The sequence below is a fragment of the Neophocaena asiaeorientalis genome, unplaced genomic scaffold (assembly GCF_003031525.2).
Source record: "Neophocaena asiaeorientalis asiaeorientalis breed wild unplaced genomic scaffold, Neophocaena_asiaeorientalis_V1.1 scaffold527, whole genome shotgun sequence".
Taxonomy (NCBI): domain Eukaryota; kingdom Metazoa; phylum Chordata; class Mammalia; order Artiodactyla; family Phocoenidae; genus Neophocaena; species Neophocaena asiaeorientalis.
This window is the reverse complement of record NW_020173712.1, coordinates 530,985-543,770: the sequence shown is the minus strand read 5'-3', so window position 1 is coordinate 543,770 and position 12,786 is coordinate 530,985.

The window sequence follows — 12,786 nt, the reverse complement described above, 5'->3', positions numbered from 1 at the left end:
CGGGACCCTCTGCACGCGCGCTGGGGAAGCCGACGACGCGCTCGGCCGGCGCGCTCTGGAGAGTTCTGGGCAGGATGCTCGTGCTCTGCTCCAGCCTCCCCCGGGGAAGTTCTGGTCAGGCGCTCGGGTCCCGGGCTTCCTGTCTGTACTCTTCGCAGCCCCGCGGGGGAACCCCCGAGAGCTCTAACCGCTGCCCAACGAGCCCGTCCACCTTTCAAGTACGCGCAGCTTGAGTTTCGGCTCAAACCTCAATTTAACGTTAACCATAAATAAGTAAATAAAGAATGAATAAATAAATAACACGTGTGCAGGCATTCATTTAAAAAGAAAGAAAAGAAAAAGAGGAGAAGAAAAGAAAAAAAGAAAAGAGAATTAAGCCTTTGGGGTCAAGATCGGTGCTGCAGATACACAAGGCCTGAATCTGTTTGAACAAATGGGTGCTTTTAAACTGGCTGCTTGAAGTGAGCGCTGACCTGGCAGGCAGGAGACCCGGAAATGTTTTTCCCAGTACTTTTCTCTGAAATGTGGAGATACAAAGCTGCCTCACTCAGCTAAGGATAACAATAATAGCTCAACTTTAATGGGCTCTTACTATGCACCAGGCATTCTGCTCAGTGTTTCACAGGCAAGGGCTTTCCCAATCCCACAGCAGCATGTCAGGGAGCCGGTATTATGATCCCCATTTTACCGAGAAGAGAGTTTTATCTCCCAGGAGGCTGGGGTGACTTGCCCAAGGCCGCACAATTAGGAACTGCTGCCAGGGGGTACCACCGTTTGCCGCTCCTTTTCCCAAACTGGAAAGGCCCTCCTAAACCCTTGGAATATGCAATTGCAAATGAAGATCCCCAGACAAGATAAATATACCCTCCCTACACTGGAAATTTACCCGTGGACAGAAAAGAGCCAATTTAAAGGTTTTTGCTTCCAAGCAGAGTTAGTCATTTCCCTTACCTCCCCAGAAGGTGTTCGTTGCTCACCTTGCTGGGCTCCCAAAAGCTTTGCCTTTCTATTATAGGTAACTTTTTTAAAAGCACATATTTATTGAACACTTATTATATGCCAGACACTGTACATACATACAGGTTCTTATTCAATCCTCCCAACAACACCAAAAAGTATATCCTTTTATTATCCCGATTACAAATGAGGCTCAGAGAGATTAAAAACTTGCCCAAGGTCACATAGCCAGAAATTAGCAGAGCCAGGGTTTGAACTGAGGTTCCCTCTCCTGGGATCTCTGAAACCCACGTGCTGCATTACACTGCCGCTAAAGGGCACCAACTTTAAAACTCTGTATTTATGTGAGATTCTCTCTCACGAGAAAGGAGCTCCTTGCGAGTATGGGCCTGGCCCCAGGCATCTGAGTCAGCTCTGGGCTGACTTTTAGGCATTATGTAGCATTTTCTGAAACACCGGATGGATGAGAGGAAGGATAGGTTGACCAGAAGAGTTAAGCGTACTCTTTACCCATTCCACATTGAAATAAGGAGTAAATGACCTATTTGTGAAGCTTTTACAAAGGGTTAAGAGCTACATCATGCCAATTAGTGACGATCTTGTTGAAAGAGATCTGAAGTCATTTGGATCCATTAACTGGGGCTTGACTCAAATGGAATACACAGAAGGAACCCAGGCCTGGCTGGTTTCTGCTAACAAGCTCATTACCCTGTTCCAGTCAGTTAACTTGACTTATGCATTCCTAAGGGCTCCTTCACAACACCTGGGGCTCCTTTGGTATGGTTTTCTAGAACCAAGCAAGTGGATGTGCAGAGCCAGGATTTAAATAGCTACATGCGGCCAGCTGTATGCACCTCCATTGTCTATTACCTGGGTAAGAACAGACTAAAATCTTGAGCCAGGTTTTCATGGATAATATAGGAATTTAGCCTCATCCTTTTATAGTCAAAATTTATATCATTTTTGTTTTATTTTGTTGAGGGGGGTGGTGAACTTAAACACCATTTATGGAATTTATATGCCAGGCAGAGTGCTCGGCACTTTAGCTACATTCTCATTTAATGCACATAAAATAGGTGTTAACATCCATCCTACAGGTGATAATGTACAGATGACTGACTGAGACTCAGAGAAGTTTCATCACTTCCCAGAGTTACAGTTAGAAAGGTGATGCTGGGAGGAGGGGAATTTTTGAATGAATATGAATCTTCCTGGGTGACAAGAACACTGCCTTTCCTGGTTTGGAGCCCCAAACTAACTAAATGCCATGCTACATTCTTTACAGGTGCTCACAAACACGAAAATTAATAGGATTACTGGGCTGGACCTATTTTCTACCCAGTTACTTGGGAGGCAATGTGTACAACATCAATATGAAAAAGTTTAAGCCCTGCATTGTTTTATTTTAAATCCAAGCAGGGCCACCCTTCCTTTTGAATAACTCACTCACCCATCCCCCACCCTCTACCATTGTATTAGACATTTCTAAATGAATCCATATCCCACAGGAAATATTACATAAGGCAGTCCTTGATTTTCCACAAAACTGTGTTAACTGAGGGCTTCCCTGGTGGCGCAGTGGTTGAGAGTCGGCCTGCCGATGCAGGGGACACGGGTTTGTGCCCCGGTCCGGGAAGATCCCACATGCCGCGGAGCGGCTGGGCCCGTGAGCCATGGCCGCTGAGCCTGCGCGTCCGGAGCCTGTGCTCCGCAACGGGAGAGGCCACAACAGTGAGAGGCCCGCGTACGGCAAAAAAAAAAAAAAAAAAAAACCAAAAAAAAAACTGTGTTAACTGAAACTAATGTTGATATATAACTTGGCTTAAAGTTCATAAACTGATACAATATTATGATGTTATGTTGGGGAGGCATTTAATTAAACATTTATTAGCTTTGATTTTGCAGTTTTCTTTTTGAATTTTGGAGCCAGCCAGTTCTTCCCTAATGAGCCCTGGAAAAGCACAAATAGGCAACATCCAGAGTCTCTGATATGTTACCTGGTTCCACGTTTAAGAGATGGCCTTGCTTCACGGTTCACGACGCACAAACACGAAGCTTGAGAATCTTGCCACTATCTGAAAATATCACAGTGTGGGCTCAGGGGTACAAAAAGGTCATACTGGAAAGATGACCTCAAACGTGCCCCTGAGTACGTTAGGGACATCTCCACCTGAGTTCTTTGGCCCTCAGACGCTTTGATCCAGTACTAGGAAATTGTGACATAGATAGCTATGAAAAATACCTCCAAGTGTCACGATGATGCTTGTGTTTCCAGCCCACTCAGTAGCTGAGATGCTTGGGGTTCTTGAACCCAGGAAATCCCCAATAAGACAGGCTCTGTTGGGGTGAGGGTTAGAGCTGGTGCCTCAAACAGCTTATAGTTCAGCTGGAGCCCGGAATGAGGATTCAACTCACCCTCCTCTCTGCAAGTTCAAGGGAGGGTTAGCTGTCCCTGGTGGACAGCCTCTAACCAAAGGAAAACCCAATGTCACCAAGTGCCCTTCAGCTCAGCTGCCTCCTACAGAGCATGTGAGCAGCAGGCCTCCAGGCTGCCACACCCCAGCTTCCCCTCCCTCCATCGTATCGCAGGACTGTCTGGCACGTGTGCCTTGTCCAACGTTTTTAACTTTTCGTTTGTGCACAGCTGGTCTCTCCAACTAGCTTAACACCCTTTAAGACAAGAAGTAGTAGTAGAAAGAGCCAGACCATTAGATTCCAGATGAGAAAAACTAACTTAGCTTTTACTGACTTCTAACACAACTGGGAATAACTCCTATCTGACAGGGGTGTGTTAAAGCTTAAATTTATTTTAAAAAAGCAGTAAAGTGCCAAACATAATACATGGTCCTTGGCACGCCCTGAAAATGACAAAGCAAAAAGGTCACCTATTAAATAGCTTTGTATTTCTTGTGTGGCCTTTCCCCAAGCTGGACCTCCAGAGAGCTAGTGCCCAGTGCAGGGATGGTACTACACTGTGACAGAAACAGGCAGGAAGATAATAATGATGCCCATTGCATTCCTGCATTCTCAGAGGCCGTTCCTGAACCTGAAAACCAAGCAGCTCTAAGGTGGGAACAACACAGTGGGCCTGAAAGAGCAGTAGAGCATCACCATCCCCAGATGTGGAAGACTGACACAATCGGACCCAGCAAATGAAGGAAGTCATCGATAATGTAGCAAAGATTTGGCCAAACAATGCTCACGAGTAAAGCTGTCTTAACATCAAAACACTGACAAGTCTAACTGTCAAAAATAGGCAGTTGGCAAAATAAATTATGGTGCATCTACCAAAGTGTATTCACTCTACTTAAAGTGATGATGCCAACCTAAATGTCCATCGACAGAGGAATGGATAAATAAGATGTGGTATATATACACAGTGGAATATTAGCCATAAAAAGGAACGAAATCGTGCCATTTGCAGAGATGTGGATGGATCTAGAGATTGCCACACAGGGTGAAGTAAGTCAGAAAGAGAAAAACAAATATATAATATCGCTTATATGTGGAATCTAGAAAAATGGTACAGATGAACTTACTTGCAAAGCAGAAATAGAGTCACAGATGTAGAGAATAAATTTATGGTTACCACCAAGAAGGGAAGGTGGGGTGGTATGAATTGGGAGAATGGGACTGACACATACACACTACTACATATAAAATAGATAACTAATGAGAACCTACTTCATAGAACAAGGAACTCTACTGAATGCTCTGTGGTGACCTAAATGGGAAGGAAATCTAAAAAAGAGTAGATATATGTATATGGATAACTGATTCATTTTGCTGTACAGCAGAAACTAACACAACACTGTAAAGCAACCATGCTCCAATAAAAATTAATTTTAAAAAATACAGTGATGATGCTAAAGAATGCTTCATCACAGCTTTTAAGATCTTATAGATTTTTTTTTTTTTTTTTGCGGTACGTGGGCTTCTCACTGTTGTGGCCTCTCCCGCTGCGGAGCACAGGCTCCGGATGCACAGGCTCAGCGGCCATGGCTCACGGGCCCAGCCGCTCTGCGGCACGTGGGATCTTCCCGGACTGGGGCACGAACCCGTGTCCCCTGCATCGGCAGGCGGACTCTCAACCACTGTGCCACCAGGGAAGCCCATAGATATTTTTTAAAAGGAAATAATACTACAAAAAGCTGTTTTCATGTAATTTCTATAAGAAAAAGTGAAAGCAACACACCAAGAAGAGTAGTTACGTGCAAAAGGGAGATGGAACTACATGAGATGTTTCTTAAATTTTCTCATTTGTGCTTCTACATTTAAAAAATAATCCAAGTGTATTACTTTTATAAAAAGAGGGAAAGTGTTAGTTTGAGAGAGAGACAAAGGAAGAACAGGAAGGAGGAGGAGAAGGAAAAAAGGGAAGGAGGTCAGCAAGCAGGGGTTCATAAACATCTTCCCACCAAGCTGCTTCCCCTCTGCAAACCTTTCTGCTCTTCTTCCTTCAAAGCTTCTGCTGAGGAAAAACAATACCAGCAATGCTGCTAGTAAAAGATGCTAGATAAAAGCCCAGGAATATATACCCCATGCATTAACAGAGTGTAAATATTTATAGATCAAAGACAAATGCAATTTAAGGGTAATTTTAAGCAAAAATTACTGTCTTTCCCATGAACTCCTAAAAGCATGATGGGACCCTGAAACTGTCCAAAAGCTTTCAACTAAGTGAAAAGATCCAGAGCAATATAGGAACATCATCTTCTTCAAAAAGCATCCCGAGGACTCCCCTGGTGGCACAGTGGTTAAGAATCTGCCTGCCAATGCAGGGGACACGAGTTCGAGCCCTGGTCCGGCAAGATCCCACATGCCGCGGAGCAACTAGGCCCATGCGCCACAATTACTTAGCCTGTGCTCTAGAGCCCATGAGCCACAACTATTGAGGCCGCATGCCACAACTACTGAAGCCTGCGTGCCTAGAGCCCGTGTTCCACAACAAGAGAAGCCACCGCAATGAGAAGCCCTCACACCACACGAAGAGTAGCCCCCGCTCGCCACAACTAGAGAAAGCCTGCGCGCAGCAACGAAGACCCAGTGCAGCCAAAAGTAAATAAATAAATTTATTTTAAAAAATAAAATAAAAAGCATCCTGAGAAAAACTACAGATTACAGCAAATAGAATTAGGGAAGTGACTTTGTGGAGCAGAACTACTTTAGATTCCAACCTGGGTCTGGTAAAAACCATGGTGTAACGTTGAAGCAGCAGGTCCAGAGCCAGACTGTCTATGTTGAATTTGTTTGCTTCCACTTACCAAGTAGGCAACTTACTTGATCTCATTCTGTCTCTGTTGCCTTATCCTAGCGATAGAAAAAATAGTAGTGCCTCATAGGGTTTTCTTTAGCACTAAATGAGTTGGTACATGTAAAATACTTAGAACTATGGCCAACATACAGTAGATACTCAATAAATAAATAATTGATGATTCTAGTAGGCACTTACTATATACTGGCTGCCTAGTATCCACTTCCCTTCCAAACACTGCTGGAGATCTCCTTTGTGAAATCACCACTCCCCCATTCTCAACCCCGTTATTTTGAATGGAATTGATCCTATGCTCCCCTCCAAAAGTGGTTATGATGGGCTTAAACCACACTTCAGAACAATGATGATTGGTTCAGGAAAGGGCCCATGACCCAAGTCAGGGCAATGAAAGAGAAGCAATTCTGAGGCTCCTTGAGGAATCTCCAAAAGACACCCTCTCTCTCCCCCTAGATGATGTAGTATATGGATATTGGGTCTACAGCTGCCATGCCATTTAGCTACCATAAGGGGGGGTGCAGCTGCCACAGGGACTCATGTAAGAGCTGAAAATGAAGCCGTCATTAAAAAAGAACTGCTAAACAATTCAGTTATGTGAGACAATAAACTGTGTATTACTTAAGCCAGTTTGTTTTGGCTTTCTGTGACCTGCACATAAGAAGCACTAATCGATTCCCTTTTCTGAGATGAATAATCCTTTGCATTTCTTTCCCTGGAACCATGTTCTAGGCATTCTCTACATCAATAGAATTTGAGTTGAGTCTCAGACCCTTTCTATGAAGAAGATGAAAGGAAACAAGCCTTCAGCTGCCTTCACCCTTTCCTGCCTCAACTATTTCAACCCACCCCAATTTTCAAGGTATCCTCCCAAACCAACAACATGAGTTGAAAAATGGTCCAGGCATTTGGAAAAAGAAAAACATAGTCAAATGCATAAAACTCTATGTTGTGTGCATATGTATCTTTTAATGTGGTAACTACCCAAGAAGGAAAACAAGAAATATGTATGTTGTAACATACTTAATCATTTTGATGAAATTCTACTACAAAATGGATGTTTCTGGGATTTCGTGATGAGCTACTTGAAGGACAGGGCACATTATCACACAGCTTTGAATCACCCCAGTACCCAGGCCATTGTCTCCCATCTAACAGATGACAACAATCACTTGTCAAATTGAAATGCCCATCGTGTAGGCTACACCCTGCTCAAACCACAATTACAACCATTTTTTGAGTACTTACTATCCACCAGGCGATTTGCTAGGCAATTCACACACATTGGCTTAGATAATTTACTTCAAAGCACATGTGCATAGTAAATAGTGAACTTCCATTCCTATTTATAGAGGAGGAAACAGGGTCAATTTGTCCCCGGGCCACACAAGTAGTAAATGATGGCACAGAATCCTGGCCTAATATGTAAAAGACACATTACAGTGAAACACACATCACATGAGTATCAGTAGAAGAACAAAAGGTCACGTGGTTACAAGATGTAAAGGTCAAGGGCAAAGATATTTACTGAGGTGGGAGGAAGCATGATGTAGAGGGAAAAAGAAGCACAAGCTCACACTACTCTGCTATGATTGAACTTCATGAGCTTAAACAAGACAAAGAATCCATTCACTTGTTTGATCAATAATTACTCCTTAAGGCCTACTATGTGCTTAATACTTAGAAAACAATAGTGAATAGGACTCCCCAGGTGGTGCAGTGGTTAAGAATCTGCCTGCCAATGCAGGGGACACAGGTTTGAACCCTGGCTGGGGAAGATTCCCACATGCCACGGAGCAACTAAGCCCATGAGCCACAACTACTGAGCCTGCGCTCTAGAGCCTGTGAGCCACAACTACTCTGCGTACCAGACCCAATGCAGCCAAAAAAACAAAAAAACCCACAACAACTATATTTCAATAAAAGTTATTTAAAACTTAGAAAACAACAGTGAATAAAACAAAACATGGTCCCTCTCCTTGTGGAACTTGTAACCCCATGAAGAGCCTAGAAAATGGAAAGGCCCTTCAGGATCACCTAGTCCAATTCCCCCTTTGACAGATGGAAAAACTGAGACCCAGAGATGGGGAGAGACTTGCTCATATTTACACAGTGAGTTATAGTCAGTGGGCAAGCTGGACTAAAGCCCAGCTCTTCATACGACCCACTGCAGTGCTTCACAGATAGGAAGAAGATTGCAAATTCCATGGTGGTCCAGTGGTTAAGACTTGGTGCTTTCACTGCCGTGGGCCCAGGGTTCAATCCCTGGTCAGGTAACTAAGATCCCACAAGCCACACGATGCGGCCAAAACAAACAAACAAACAAACAAATGGGAAGAAGATTAACCGCCTGCCCTCACCCCAAAATAGCTCAGATGGAGTATCTGAAAGCAGCTGAAAGACATATAAAGATGTTCATTGCAGCACTGTCAGAAGTGGCATAACACAAAGACACATATACACAAACACACATACACACTGGAAACAACTTAAATGTGCTCCAAATAGGGAGCTGTTAAATAATAAACTATGGCACATTCATATGATGGATGCTTTTGCTATTAAAAAATAATAATAATAAACATGAGTTTTATTGGCTTGGTCCAGAGAATGGCCACGGTGCTTTATGAAGCTTGGGGGAAAGCAAGTTACAGAGTAATGAATATAACATAATCCCATTTCTTGTTGGTTTCTTGCTTTCAAGGAGAAAATGTAGATGTATTTATAACTTTTATATACTCATGTTTAAACATAGAGAAAGATGTTAAAAGATATACATCACTGGGTTTTCTCAGGGGCTAGGAAAGGAAGACAGAAGGGACCATTATTAATTTTCTTTATATTCACATTATATCATCTGACTTGGTACAAGCGTGTATACCTTTTATTTTTGATCATTTTTTGAATAGGTAATATATTCATATGGCTCAAGATTCAAAACAGAGAAAAGTGTATAGAGTAAAAGGGGTCCTCCTCACTCCATCCTCCTAGAGGCTCCAGGTTCCCATGGGCTATCAGTTTCCTCCACATCTTTCAGACATAGTTAATGCAAAAACGGAGATCTCTGTGTGAATGCAAGGTACAAACACTGCATCTTGCATTTTTTCACTTGACAATGTATCTTGTATATTCTATTTTCTCAGTCAACTCAGGCTGCTGTAACAGAATACCAGAGGTTGGCTGGGTTAGGCAGCAAACATTTAGATCTCACAGTGCTGGAGGCTGGAAATCCAAGATCAGGGCACCAGCAAGGTCGGGTACTTGATGAGGACCCTCCTCCTAGTTTGCAGATGGACATCTTTTTGCCATATCCTCAGGTGATGGAGATCAGAGAGAGGAAAAGCAAGCTCCCTCTGTCTCTACTGACAAGGACACTAATCTCATGAGGGCTCCACTTTTGTGATCTAATTACCTCCCTAAGGCCCACTTCTAAATACCATCACATTGGAGATTAGGCTTCAACACAAATTTGAACATTCAGTCCATAGCACATATCATATCCATACAGAACGAGCTTTCTTTTCTACAGTGCGTTTATTTAACCTGCTCCTTACTAATGCGCATCTAGGTTGTTGCCTGTCTTTGCTCAAATGACCAATGCTGAAAAGACTATTTTAAAATTACATCAGATCATGGCACTCCTCTACTCAAAAACCTCCAGTGGAACCTGTTCTCATTCAGAGCAAAAATGAAAATCCATCCAATGGCCTACACGGCCCAGGGAAATGTGCACCCAACCCACCACCTCTCAGCTCTGGGACCTCATGTTCTGCCATCAGCCCTGCCCTCTCCAGTGGGTGACAAAGCCCTCCTTGCTGTTCCTCAGAGCTCTCCTCCCTACCGTCTCCATGGCTCACTCCTTCACTCCCCTCAAGGCTTTGATCAGCTCTTGCCTTCTCAAGGAGTTGCCCCACATTTTAAACAGCCCACACACTTCAGTACTTCCTGTCTTATCCACTCCCCAACATTTTTTTCCATAGCATTCATCACCTTCTGACATACTATATAACTTTCTTATTTAGTATATTAGCTGTCATCCATCTTCCCCAACTAAAGTGTAAGCTTCTTGAGGGCAGGAATTTGTGTCTGTCTTGTTCACTGATATGTCCCCAGTGCCTCAAACATAGTCACTGGCACACAGGACAAAGTTAAAGAATGTTTGTTGATAAAGAAGATGTGGCACATATATACAATGGAGTATTACTCAGCCATAAAAAGGAAGAAAATTGAGTTATTTGTAGTGAGGTGGATGGACCTAGAGTCTGTCATACAGAGTGAAGTAAGTCAGAAAGAGAAAAACAAATACCGTATGCTAACATATATATATGGAATCTAAAAAAAAAAAAAAAATGGTTCTGAAAAACCTAGGGGCAGGACAGGAATAAAGATGCAGACGTAGAGAATGGACTTGAGGACACAGGGAGGGGGAAGGGTAAGCTGGGACGAAGTGAGAGAGTGGCATGAACATATATACACTACCAAATGTAAAACAGATAGCTGGTGGGAAGCAGCCGCATAGCACAGGGAGATCAGCTTGGTGCCTTGTGACCACCTAGAGGGGTGGGATAGGGAGGGCGGGAGGGAGGGAGACGCAAGAGGGAGGGGATATGGGGATATATGTGTATGTATAGCTGATTCACTTTGTTATACAGCAGAAACTAACACACCATTGTAAAGCAATTATACTCCAATAAAGATGTTAAAAAAGTTTGTTGAATGGATAAATATGAATGAATTGCCCGTGTGTGAGCATCTTTTATTACACACATACTTTTAACAATTAGAGTGAATTAAAGTGTAGGGAAAAGGAAAGGCATATTGTATTTGGAGGAGGGAGCAGGGGAGTTATAGGTACGGACATTGTCTTTCAAAACAAGACCTATGCATATAACCTACCACATATTTCATGAGATGTGTTTGTGTCACCTTACACACACATCTCAGGCAATCCTCACAATGACCTGTGAGTTAAGTACTGTTGTTACCCCCTTTTAGGGTTGAGGGAACTTGGGCACAGACCAGTGCAGTGATTTGTCTAAGGTCACACAGTGGGAAGGGGGAAAGAATTCACAGCAGGGATCCAAATGCAGCGGCCTGGTTCCCCAGCTTCAACTCCAATTTCCACTCAGGCCAGTGGCCTTTTAATGCAAGTGAAATCCTATAAAGCCACTAATAAATCACTCTAGTCCAAACTCCTTTACTTTCACAGGTGGACACAGCATCAAGAGAATCGTGCACCTGTCCAGGCTGAAGACACAATGAGATTTAAGTAACTCGTTCAAGGTCACACTGCTCTGTGCAGTGGATTTGAATCCAGACATTCCTCATGCCTGAGCTTACCCTCCAGCACCACACCACACTGCCTGCACTTGGGCCAGAATGAAGAAAAAATAAATTGGAGAGTTGCGTGCCTGTAAACACCAAGGAGCACCCAGGAGGTTCCTTGTCCCCAAGGACTCACATCAGCCACCAAAGCCACACTGTGTGCTCTCTGGAAAGTTCTGACTTACAAGGTTCTTTCGACAGGAAGAGCTGCCAGCTCAGATCTTACCTAGATCAGTGTGGTGTCTGGGAGTTCTCCAAGCCACATCAACAGGACACGAGACAGATAATACTGGGGCCAGCCGTGAAATATTATCTAAGAGGCAGCTGACCGTCATCCTTCAGAACGTCCAAGGGTCTGAATGATGGGCAGCGTCAGCACACATTAGGCCCCTGAGACCCACTGACTGTTGCTCTCCCTATCTACCAGGACATCGTAAACCATAGTTCCATCTGGGCAATGCATCCTTTCGGGGCAGGGGGTAGCCGACATTTAACATGCCATCGACCCAGAGCAGGCTCATGAGTGTCTTGATGCTCTGTTTGCATTTGTGAAATAAAAATGAAACACTGGGGCTATATTTGTTAATGGGTATCTGCCTAGGGTTCACTTACTTTAAAATGCCACTAGTCTGAGAGTTGGTAGACCTGTGTCAAGATGATGTCAATTAGTTTCTGACAGTCAGATGACATCTCTCTGGGTCTCAGTTTTTTCATCTGTCAAGTGGGTGGCTGGCATAAGGGCTGTGAATTTGGGCTCTGTTGCACTCTGAGTTCTGACTCTGGTCAATCCCAGGGCCGGGGACCCCTGTTCTTTGTGCTGCCCCATTCCTCACTCTGGCCACTGTCACAGGCAGGCTAAACCCAGGCTTTGGGTCTCAGAAAAAAGCAGGGACACCAAAAAAGGAATGTCTTAAAAGCAAAAGATCCTTCAACAAAAACCACGAGGTGGTCCCTGTGGAAAAACATCTGAACTTTTTTATGTTATGATTTTTACTAATGGTGTATGGTGGGGGACATCTTGCCATGTTAACCTTCCAATCTGACCCTGTTCTAAAAATGTAGAATATTCTGACTTCCTTTCTCCCTCCCTCCCTCCCTCCCTCCCTCTCTTCCTTCCTTCGAGAAGATTCCTAAATACTTCTGTACCTTGCTCTCCTATTTTTAGAAGGGGAGAAACTGCCCAGAATTACCTCTTAATGTGTACCTCTTACATATTTACATGTAAGGGGATACAG